Below are 12,355 nucleotides of genomic sequence, written 5' to 3'. Positions count from 1 at the left end.
TGCGTTCACTGCCCAGGCAAGTCACGGACCGTCTGCTGCGTGAGCCCCGACGTGCTCTGCTGTCCCCTCCCCGTAGCCTAGAGGGGCTGCTGGGGTCAGTTAGCCCTGGAGACGGGGCCCGAGCTGGGCGGCGAGGCTGAGGTGTGGGGGGCTGGAGAACGGGTCCAGGGGGAGCTCTGGGCAGCCTGCGGGCTTGTTCCAGGGCTGGGATCGCAGAAAGGGTGGTCCGCATGTCCAGCAGGAAGTCTCCTCTCTGGGAAGCGTGGGGGCCCGTGGGCTGGGCCCCTGGGGCAGGCGGGGGCTGGGTAAAGGCGAGATGTGGGGGGTGGCGGGGAGCCAGGGTCAGACGATGCAGGGAAGAACAGAGCAGGCTGACGGGTCTTTGGAACAGAACGATTCCTGTTTTTTTGTTCTCCAGGACACAGCCTCATTCTGTCTCCTGGGCTGGAGTGCAGTGGCATGGTCTCGGCTCACTGCAACCTCCGCCTCCCAGGTTCAAGCCATTCTTATGCTTCAGCCTCCTGGGAGCTGGGACTACAGGTGCCCGCCACCACACCCGGTTAATTTTTGTATTTTTTAGTAGAGACGGGGTTTCCCTATAATGGCCAGGGCCTTGAGCTCCTGAGCTCAGGCGATCTGCCTGCCTTAGCCTTCCAAAGTGCTGGGATTACAGGCATGAGCCACCATGCCTGGTCTGACTCTGTTTTTTGAGACAGGGTCTCACCGTGTCTCCCAGGTTGGAGTGCAGTGGCGCCATTATGGCTCACTGTAGCCTTGAACTTCTTGGCTCAAGCGATCCTCCTGGCTCAGCCTCTCGAGTAGCTGGGACTCCAGGCATCAATCACCACGCCAGACTAAGCTTTTACATTTTTTGGAGGGACAGAATCTCTCTGTGTTGCACAGGCTGTTTTTGAACTCCGAGGCTCAAGCGATCCTCCTGCCTCGGCCTCCTAAAGTGCGAGGATGACAGGTGTGAGCCACGGTGCCTGGCTCTGTTTTAATCTTGAAAACTCTGGGAAGAGCTCGCTACTGTCTAGGAGGCCATCTTGGAAACTGCGTGTCCTCGGCTGGTGCTCTGTGCCGCTTGGAGCCTGCCGGCCCCGTCTGGGTGGCCTGGCCTCCTGTGCACAAGCTACCAGAAATGGAGTCCCCATTCCCAATGTGGGGGCTACCCCAAAGAGCACAGAGCTTCCCACGGGACAGAGGCTGGGCACCTGCTTGGCCTCATTCCTCCTTTTCCCAGCGCTCCAACAGCCACCACCCCAGGTCCGTAGGAACCTCGAAGGTCCCCGGCCTGGTCCGTCCACGCCCATACTCTGGAATCTCCGCCCATCTGTGAGTTGCCGCATCTGTCTTCAAGCACAGCCAGCCAGCCCCCCTGGATGCCCAGAGACACCGCAAACATGGCCATCCCAGACAACGTCCTCCTCCCGTGTCCCCATCTCATGGCGTGATGCCTCTAATTCAGCCACACCAAGACCCCACACTTCTAGAGGTTTCTAGAAGACTCGTCCAGATCCCATGAAGACAACTGTGATGGAGTCCTCGGCCCGAGGACCAGCTCCTAGAGCCTTCGGGGAGGTGGCAGGCAGCATGTTCCATCTGGCCCCATGCCACTGAGGAATCGCTGGTGGCGGGATTCACAGAACACAGAAAGAATGGCCTGGATCACACACATCACTGTGTGCAGATGCTCTCCTAGACACCACAGCCAAGGACACAGAGGCTCAGAAAGGTCAAGAAACTTGCCCAAGGTCACACAGCCACTAAGCACCGGGAGTCTTCTGTCGACCCCAAAGCTCTGGTCTTTCCACTCTAGCACGAGCCCTGGGTTTCTTGAAGTCTCAGATACCCCTAAAGTTTCTTTCTTCTTTTGAGACAGAGTCTTGCTCTGTCACCCAGGCCAGAATGCAGTGGCATGATCTCGGCTCAACTGCAACCTCTGCCTCACGGGTTCGAGTGATTCTCATGCCTCAGCTTCCAGAGCAGCTGGGATGACAGGCTCCTGCCACCACGCCTGGCTAATTTTTAAAATTTTAATTAATTAATTAATTTATTGAGACGAAGTTTCACTCTTGTTGCCCAGGCTGGAGTATAATGGCAAGATCTCAGCTCACTGCAACCTCTGCCTCCTGCGTTCAAACGATTCTGCTGCCTCAGCCTCCAGAGTAGCTGAGATTACTGGCACCCACCACCACGCCTGGCTAATTTTTTTTGGTATTTTTAGTAGAGATGGAGTTTCACCATGCTGGCCAGGCTGGTCTCGAACTCCTGACCTCAGGTGATCCGCCCTCCTCAGCCTCCCAAAGTGCTGGGATTATAGGCATGAGCCACTGTGCCTGGTCTATTTATTTTTTAAATTAATTTTTTTTGAGATGCAGTCTCGCTCTGTCGCCCACGCTACAGTACAGTGGCGTGATCTCGGCTCACTGCAACCTCCGCCTCCTGGGTTCAAGTGATTTTCCTGCCTCAGCTTCCCAAGTAGTTGGGATTACAGGCGCCCACCACTACACACAGCTAATTTTTGTATTTTTAGTAGAGACGGGGTTTCACCCTATTGGTCAGGCTGGTCTCAAACTCCTGACCTCTTGATCTACCCACCTCAGCCTTCCTAAGTGCTGGGATTTCAGGCGTGTGCCACTGCACCTGGTCCATTTTTTATATTTTTAGTAGAGAGAGGGTTTCGCTATGTTGCCCAGGCTGGTCTCAAACTCCTGACTACAGGTGATCCACCCGCCTTGGCCTCCCAAAGTGCTGGGATTACAGCCACGAGCCACCGCGCCCGGCCCCTCTTTCCTCTTTAAATTCCAAAGTCTTCAAATCCTTCTCTGGAAAAAAGCACAGGCCACAGACCCTACTGTAGCCTGAATCTCTTTTTCCTGCCTGTGCCCTCCACCATGGCACCATAAAGCTCTAAATCAACTGAGACCTGTTTCAGTCATTTTTTGGTTTCAGACATTTCATGGCCGACGGGAGCCTATAGCAGGGGTCCCGACCCAGCTGGGAGTAGGGGAGGGCTTCCCGGGGGAGGTGACCACCACATAGGGCTCAAAGCTCCAAGGATGTGGCCTCATCTGCACATGGGGGCTCATCACATGGACCTCTGAGGCATTTGGGCGCCGCGAGTAAGACACAAGCAAAGTTGTAGCATCCTGTGATTTTGGGTGCTCAACACGCGTTAGCGGATCCGGAAATGTCCCCTGTTCCTTCCAAGTCTTGTCTGATCTGGGGAGAAGTGCAACCCTAAACCACACTGTGACTAACCAGGAGTGACACTATGGAGCAGCTGACGGGATGCTCTGGCAGCTCTACATGGGGCACACAGGTCCCAGGTGGTGAACCAGAAGTGGCGGGAACTGTGCATATCAGCAAAGTGGGTCCAGGCTGGTTGAGGGGGCCGGCGATTTGGGGAGGCATCCTGACCACCTCTGGAGTGTGGTGGGTGGAGTGGGGCATAGTGCCTTTGTCAGTAACAACAAGAACTGGCCGGATGGAGTGGCTCACGCCTGTAATCCCAGCACTTTGGGAGGCCGAGGCAGGCAGATCACGAGGTCAGGGGTGCAAGACCGGTCTGACCAACATGGTGAAACTCCGTCTCTACTAAAAATACAAAAATTAGTTGGGCGTGGTGGCGCGCACCTGTAGTTCCAGCTACTCAGGAGGCTGAGGCAGCAGAATCGCTTGAGCTCGGGAGGCGGAGGTTGAATGAGCCAAGATCGTGCCATTGCACTCTGACCTGGCGACAGAGCGAGACTCCATCTCAAAAGCAAAACAACAACAACAACAACAAAACCCCACAAAAATTAGCTGAGCATATTGGTACGGCAGTGTGTGCCTGCAATCTCGGCTACTTGGGAGGCTGAGGTGGGAGGATCGCTTGAGGCTGGAAGGTCAAGGCTGCAGTGAGCCATGATCACACCACTGCACTCCAGCCTGGAAGATTGAGCTAGACCCTGTCCCTAACAAACCAAAACAAATCAAAAACTGAAAAACAAGCTTGGCACATACTACGTGCAGACACCGTGCAAGGCTCGTAATACACCTCGTCCGTGGGAGTCTCTTGCTCAATCACCATCAAGTTCAGGAAGAACACTGATGTTTCTCTGTAGCTGCTCTTGGGTTCTTCTACGTCTTTCTTTTTATTTAATATAGAGGAAAAAGACTTATTTTTTTTGGGTGGGGGTAGAGACAGGGTCTTGCTGTCCTTCAGGCTGGAGTGCAGTAGCCGGGCTAACAGGTGCAGGCCACCACGTCCAGCTCATTTTTCTATTTTTTTTGTAGAGATGGGATCTTGCTATGTTACCCAGGCTACATTCCTTTTTTTTTTGGAGACAGAGTTTCGCTCTTGTTACCCAGGCTGGAGTGCAATGGCGCGATCTCGGCTCACCGCAACCTCCGCCTCCTGGGTTCAGGCAATTCTCCTGCCTCAGCCTCCTGAGTAGCTGGGATTACAAGCACGTGCCACCATGCCCAGCTGACTTTTTATATTTTTAGTAGAGATGGGGTTTCACCATGTTGACCAGGATGGTCTCGATCTCTTGACCTCGTGATCCACCTGCCTCGGCCTCCCAAAGTGCTGGGATTACAGGCTTGAGCCACCGCGCCCGGCCGCTGCATTCTTTTTGATCATGAGTTTTTGAAGGAAATGGGGTAGGGCAGGCTCTGCTGGGGCTGGATTGGGGGAGCCCCTGCTTGAATGCCTGCATACAGTGGGGAAGAATGGGATCCCCAGGGCCAGGGGTGGGGAAAGCCCTGGCTCATTAGATAGGAAGGCAATCCTGCTTCGCAGCCCTAATGCTGTGTGGTATATGGAAAGTCACTCAACCTCTCTGAGCCTGTCTCCACATTCCTCCGCTGGGACTCTGGGCCTGCTGGATCTAATCGCACATCTCAAAAAGCAGTATAGGTTGGGCACAGTGGCTCACACCTATCACCCCAGCACTTTGGGAGGCTAAAGTGGGAGGACTGCTTGAGGCCAGGAGTTTGAGACCAGCCTGGGTAACACAGGGAAACCATGTTTCTACCAAAAAAAAAAAAAAAAAAAAAAAAGCTGGGCGTGGTGGTGCACACCTGCAGTCCCAGCTCTTCTGGGAACTCCCAAGTGCACCACAGGCAGCTCCTTGGGCGAATAAGTGACTCACTGTCTGGGAGGGAACCTGAAGCATAGGTGAAGACCGACTCCCCTGTCCTCCGCCTTGTCTGGGGACCTGACACTGGGTTCGTGTCTGTGCTCCAGCCACGCCCCGCAGGGGAAAGGGCAAGGTTCCGATCTGAATAGATATCCCTCTTGGGGCTCTGAGGTGTGCAGGCTGGCGCCAGTCTCCCTCGACAGGAATCGTGGCTAACCCTGAAACCGAGACAGCTCGCTGACGCACCCTGGTTAGCCCCGAGGGAGAAGGCTGAGATCCTTGCTGACCCACATGGCCCAGCAGAGCGTCTTTTTTTTTTTTTTTTTTTTCTAAATTGAGACAGGGTCTGGCTCTGTTGCCCAGGCTGGAGTGTGGTGGAGCAATCTGAGCTCACTGTAACCTCCACCTCTCAGGCGCAAGCCACCCTCTGCCCTCAGCCTCCCAAACAGCTGCTGCTACTACAGGTGTACACCACTGTGCCTTGCTAATTTATATATATATATATTTGTATGTGTGTGTGTGTGTATAAATATACATATATAAATTTATAAATTTTTATACATAAATATACATATTTAAATTTGTGTGTGTGTATATATATATATATATAATTTTTTTAATAATTTTTTTTAAAATTTAAAGATGGGGTTTCACCATGATGGCCAGGCTGGTCTTGAACTCCTGACCTCAGGTGATCCACCCACCTCGGCTTCCCAAAGTGCTGGGATTACAGGCGTGAGCCACCGCGCCCAGCCTATAAATTATTTTTTTTTTTGAGATGGAGTCTCACTCTGTCACCCAGGCCAGAGTACAGTGGCGTGATCTTAGCTCACTGCAACCTCCGCCTCCCAGGTTCAAATGATTCTCTTGCCTCAGCTTCCTGAGTAGCTGGGATTACAGGCACGTGCCACCACACCTGGCTAATTTTTGTATTTTTAGTAGAGACGGGGTTTCACCATGTTGGCCAGGCTGGTCTTGAACTCCTGACCTCAGGTGATCCACTCACCTCGGCCTCCCAAAGTGCTGGGATTACAGGTGCGAGCCACTGCACCTGGCCTAATTTTTGTATTTTTTGTAGAGACACGGTCTCACTATGTTGCCCAGGCTGGTCTTGAACTCCTAAGCTCAAGCAATCCACCCACCTTGGCCTCCCAAAGTGCTGAGATACAGGCGTGAGCCACCTCACCCAGACCAGCTGAGCATCTCGGAGAGCTGCAGTGGGTCACGAGTCCCCTTTCTGGACAGAGCCAGGCTCCTGCCACCACCACCTTCTGGAGCATGAGTGCTCTCAAACAAACAAACAAACAAACAAACAAACAAAAATCAACCATGACAGTGATGCCCACAGATGGCTGCTGGGAGAATGAAAGGGGCCACAACCGCCACAGTCTGGCATGATTTAAAAGTTAGTGATTACTGGCCCGGCACGGTGGGTCGCTCCTGCAATCCCAGCACTGATCACCTGAGGTCAGGAGTTCGAGATGAGCCTGGCCAACATGGTGAAAGCTCATCTCTACTAGTAATACAAAAAAAAACTAGCCAGGAGTGGTGGTGGGTGCCTGTAATCCAAGCTACCCGGGAGGTTGAGGCAGGAGAATCACTTGAACCTGGGAGGCGGAGACTGCAGGGAGCCGAGATCGCGCCACTGCACTGCAGCCTGGGCGACAGAGCGATACTGTCTCAAAAAAAAAAAAAAAAAAAAAGGTGGGGGCGCTTGGTGATTTCTGTCCTGCATGCCAAGTCAGCAAACCTATCTATTCTCCGGGACCTGCCTGAGCTTCCCTGAACCCAGGCCAGCTGTAAATGACACCCACGGTTGCGAACATTGGAAATGTCACAGCGAGGACTCTGTGTGTCGGGGGGCGGTTCACCTTCACGGTCTCCCCGCAGTGCTGCGCAGAAACACCTGCTGAACCCGTCCCAGCAGGAGTGACCTCCTGCCCACTGACCCCGGCCAGCGACACCTTTGGTGGACAGCACCTCCCCTGGAGCTCTTCCTGCCCCTCCTCTCTCCCTGTTCTTTGATCTCCGCTCTCTCTTGAACGAGGCCTGGGCAACTCTGATCTTGTCTTTACCAACCTGCCATCTGTTAGCCCAAGGAGTAAGTGAATTTGGCCAAGCGGGGAATAAAGAAGGCAACCACGCTCACCGAATCACAGCCATGCTACGATTTTAAACCAGCTGGCTCGGGTGACGCCTGGGCTGGCTCTGTGGCTCTCTCCTGGGGCAAAGTGCGAGAGCCCTGGCCGGCGTGGCCTCTCCCTGAGAGTCTGAGGTCTTCAGCTCAGACTGATGATCTCACGCTGGTAATTACAACCCTTCACAGCAGGGAGACGCAGCCAGCGAAGGGCGGCTTAGGGAGGAGAGACTGCGGTCTGCGGCAGAAGGGTGGGATAACAGACCTCCCCTCCCCTCCCGAACCACTTCACAGAGCCCCCCCCACCTCTCTGCCAGGCCCGGGCAGAGTTCACAGCGGCAGCGATTGCACCACTGCACTCTAGCCTGCGTGACAGAGCAAGATCCAGTCTCAAAAAAATAAAAAAAGGTAAATTCAGGTTCCGCTTTTAACCCCTTCTAGGGCCTGTGCTCAGGTTTAGCAGGAATTCCATCCTCTCCATTTTATGGATGAGACAACTGAGGCCTGGAGAGCCGAGGGCCAGCAGCAGGGCGGGGGGAGACCGTGTCCAGGCTTGTGATCATGCAGCCTGTTCTCCTGCCACCTCAGACCTGTGGCTGGACACTGCGTGCAGGAGGGCCCCTTAAGGCTTGACCCACTTTTTAAAGGGAACTTCTTTTTTTTTTTTGAGGTGGAGTCTCACTCTGTCGCTCAGGGTGGAGTGCAGTGGCATGATCTGGGCTCACTGCAACCTCTGCCTCCCGGGTTCCAGCGATTCTCCTGCCTCAGCCCCCGGAGTAGCTGAGACTACAGGCATGAGCCACCACGCCTGTCTAATTTTCGAATTTTTAGCAGAGATGGGGTTTTACCATGTTGACCAGGCTGGTCTTGAACTCCTGACCTCAGGTGATCCGCCCGCCTTGGCCTCCCGAAGTGTGATTATAGGCGTGAGCCACCTTGGCTGGCCCAAAGGGAACTGTCTTTAAAGTGGGATTGAGATGTTGAAGTACTCTCTGGGTCCCCAAGACCCCTCCTGAACCCCTCTAGGCCTAGACGTGCCAGAGCCATCAAACCCCCAAATCCAAAACTCCAGTGGGGGTGTGAAAGAAGCTGTTGGAATGTGGGCTCTCTACTTCCTTTTTTTTTGGGATGGAGTCTCACTCTGTCACCCATGTTGGAGTGCAGTGGCACAATCTCAGTTCACTGCAACCTCTACCTCCTGGGTTCAAGGGATTCTCCTACCTCAGCCTCCCAAGCAGCTGGGATTACAGGCGTGTGCCACCACGCCCGGCTAATTTTTATATTTTTAGTAGAGATGGGGTTTCACCATGTTGGCCAGGCTGGTCTTGAACTCCTGGGTTCAAGCGATCCACCCACCTCGGCCTCCCAAAGTGTTGGGATCACAGGCATGTGCCACCAGGCCAGGCCTTAAATGTTTAATGGATCTGTGCTTCTCATCCTCTGCTATTTTTTTTTTTTTTTGAGACAGGGTCTCGCTCTGTTGCCCAAGCTGTAGTGCAGTGGCGTGATCTCAGCTCACTGCAACCTCTGCCTCCCGGGCTGAAGGGATCCTCCCGCCTCAGCCTCCTGACTAGCCAACGTGCCACCATGCCTGGCTAATTTTTTTGTACTCGCAGTAGAGATGGCGTCTTGCCACATTGCCCAGGCTGGTCTCAAACTCCTGGGTTCAAGTGATCCTCCCGCTGTGGCCTTCCAGGGGCTCGAACCATTGGCCCAGCTGTTAGTGTTAATTGCACTCTTAGTAATAGCAAAACAATGGAAGCAGCTCAATCCCCAAGGAGGGGAGAATGTGGACTTGCATCATGGTAAATTTCCACTCGGTGGAAGATTACAGAGCCATGGGAACTAACAGGCTGCAGCTACACCCTTCCACATCATGCCAAACAAAGCTAAGTGCAAACACTAAGTCCCAGACTCTATTCAATAACACACCTTTGTTATGAAAGTAAAACTATAAGCAAAATGAAGTCATTTTTGTTTAGGCAAACATTATATGCAATAATTAAAAAAAAAAAAAATCACCAGCCCAGCGTGGTGGCTTATGCCCGTAATCTGAACACTTTGGGAGGCCGAGGGAGGAGGATCACTTGAAGGCGGGAGTTGGAGACCAGCCTTGGGCAACACAGAGAGACTCTGTCTACAAAAAATTAAAGAATAGCTGGTGCAATGGCTCCCAGCTGTAGTTCCAGCTACTCGGGAGGCTGATGCGGGAGGACTGCTTGAACCCAGGAACTGAAGGCTACAGTGAGCTATGATCGTGCCACTGCACTCCAGCCTGGGCAACAGAACCAGACCCAAACTCTACAAAAATAAAAAATTAGGCCGGGCGTGGTGGCTCACGCCTGTAATCCCAGCACTTTGGGAGGCCAAGGTAGGTGGATCACCTGAAGTCAGGAGTTCAAGACCAGCCTGGCCATCGTGGTGAAACCCCATCTTATTAAAAAAAAAAAAAAGTTAAATAAAAAATTAATTGGGCATGGTAGCGCATGCCTAGCCACTCAGGAGGCTGAGGTGGGAGGATGGCTTGAGGCTAGCGGGTCCAGGCCGCAGTGAGCTGTGACTGTGCCCTGTGCTCCAGCCTGGGCAAGAGCCAGACTCTGTCTTAAAAACTAAAAAAATTAAAAAAGACATCCACCAGTGAAAAATGATTCTATCATGGAGGAGAACAGGCATGGAAGACGTTTTTGGGAATTTGAATAAAGACCGTATGTTAGATGACAGGGAATTATTAAGTTTTATAAGGGTGATGATACTATTGTGACTATGTAAGATAACAGTGTTTTTCTTAGGAGAGGTGCATTGAAATATTTAGGCATGAAGAGTCAAGATGTTTGCAACTTCAAATGAAGAAAAAGAAAGAGAAATAATGTGTGTATGTGTGTGCATGTGTGTGTGTGTGAGAGAGAGAGACAGAGACAGAGAGAGAGAGGCAGGGAAAATGCCAATATGCTAAGAATTACTGAACACAGTCGGGCGTGGTGGCTCATGCTTGCAATAACAGCACTTTGGGAGAATGAGGTGGGTGGACCACTTGAGGCCAGGAGTTCAAGACCAGCCTGGCCAACATGGTGAAACCCCATCTCTACTAAAAATACAAAAATTAGGCCAGGCGGGGTGGATCACGCCTGTAACCCCAGCACTTTGGGAGGCTGAGGTGGGAGGATCACGAAGTCAGGAGTTCAAGACTAGCCTGACCCTCGTGGTGAAACCCCCGTCTCTACTAAAAATACAAAAATTAGCTGGGTGTGGTGGTGCATGCCTATAATCCTGCCTACTCAGGAGGCTGAGGCAGGAGAATCTCTTGAAATCAGGAGGCGGAGGTTGCAGTGAGCCGAGACTGTGCCACTGCACTCCAGCCCTGGGCGACAGAGCTAGACTCCATCTCAAAAAAAAAAAAAAAAAGCCCAACCTATCATGGGCACTTGTCAATCAATGCAAGAGAAGCTGAGCTCTTCTGTGCCAGGCACTGCCCTTTGATCTTTGCATGGATTCATTTATTTAATCCTTAAAACACGTTGCCAGGGTGAGATGGCGCATACCTGTAATCCCAGCACGTTGGGAGGCTTAGATTACAGGCGTGAGCCACCGCACCCAGCTATTTTTATTTTTTAAGACAGTCTCGCTCTGTTGCCCAGGCTGGCATGTAGTGGCTCACTGCAGCATCTGCTTCCCAGGTTCAAGCTATTCCTGCGTCTCAGCCTCCCGAGTAGCTGGGATAGCAGGCTCGCACCACCAAGCCCAGTTAATTGTTCTATTTTTAGTAGAGACGGGGTTTCTCCATGTTGGCCAGGCTGGTCTTGAACTCCCGACCTCAGGGGATCCACCCGCCTTGGCCTCCCAAAGTGTTGGGATTACGAGTGTGAGCCACTGTGCCCGGCCGCACCTTTGACTCTGAATGCCAGGTGTCCCTCATACCTCGCCTCCTTCCCTGGGTGTTTCACGGGTCCCTGGCCCCAGTCCCCTACACAGTCACTTGAGAGACACCTTGGTTGACTCCAAGCCTGGGACAGGCTGCGTGGCGACCCCCCTAAGGTGTCCACATCCTAATCCCAGGAGTCTGGATACATCTGCTCATACAGCAAAAGGGACTTTTCCGGTGCGATGAAGTTAAGGGTCTCAAGAGGCGGAGATTGTCCTGGGTTCGCCAGGTGGGCCCTCAACGTAGTTACAAGGACCCTTGTCAGAGGGAGGCCAGAGGTCAAAAGCAGAAGAGGCTGGGGCAGCAGAGACAGAGACCGGAGTTGTGCCCTCTGAAGCGGGAAGCAGGAAGGAGCATGAGCCAAGGAGGGAGGCGGCCTCTTGAAGCTGAAAAGACAAGGAACTGGAGGCGGGCGCGGCGGCTCCCGTCTGTAACCCCAGCACTCTGGGAGGCCGAGGTGGGCAGATCTCTTGAGGTCAGGAGTTTGGGACCAGCCTGGGCAATATGGTGAAACCTCGCCTCTACTAAAAATAGATAACTGAGCCAGGCATGGTGGTGCCCTGTAGTCCCAGCGACTTAGGAAGCTGAGGCAGGAGAATCGCTAGAACCCGGGAGACGGAGGTTGCAGTGAGCCAAGAGCGCGCCACTGCACTCCAGCCTGAGGGACAGAGCAAGACTCCGTCTCAAAAAAACAAAAGACAAGGAAATGGATTCTCCCCTAGACCCTCCAAAGAACCCAGCCCTGCTGACATCTTTATTTTTTATTTTTTTGAGACAGAGTCTTGCTCTTGAAGCCCAGGCTGGAGGGCAATGGCATGATCTCAGCTCACCACAACCTCTGCCTTCTGGGTTCCAGTGATTCTCCTGCCTCAGCCTCCTGAGTAGCTGGGATTACAAGCGTGCACCACCACGCCCGGCTAATTTTTGGATTTTTATTTATTTCATTATTATTATTATTTTTGATATGGAGTCTTGCTCTTGTCACCTTGGTTGGAGTGCAGTGGCACAATCTCGGCTCACTGCAACCTCGGCCTCCCAGATTCAAGCAATTCTCCTGCCTCAGCTTCCCGAGTAGCTGGGATTACAGACGCATGTCCCCACACCTGGTTAATTTTTATATTTTAAGTAGAGACGGGGTTTCACCATGTTGGCCAGGCTGGTCTCGAACTC

The 12,355-nt window shown here is 52.8% G+C and overlaps 1 protein-coding gene across 5 annotated transcripts in view; it reads right to left on the bottom strand.

The window, feature by feature from the left end:
* Positions 1-12,355, bottom strand: part of GTF2IRD1 (GTF2I repeat domain containing 1) — a 148,512-nt gene that overhangs the window by 19,878 nt on the left and 116,279 nt on the right. The gene's annotated exons all lie outside the window — the stretch shown is intronic.

Source organism: Saimiri boliviensis, chromosome 20, assembly GCF_048565385.1.
Source record: "Saimiri boliviensis isolate mSaiBol1 chromosome 20, mSaiBol1.pri, whole genome shotgun sequence".
NCBI classification, from domain to species: domain Eukaryota; kingdom Metazoa; phylum Chordata; class Mammalia; order Primates; family Cebidae; genus Saimiri; species Saimiri boliviensis.
This window is presented reverse-complemented; position numbering and strand designations above follow the sequence as displayed.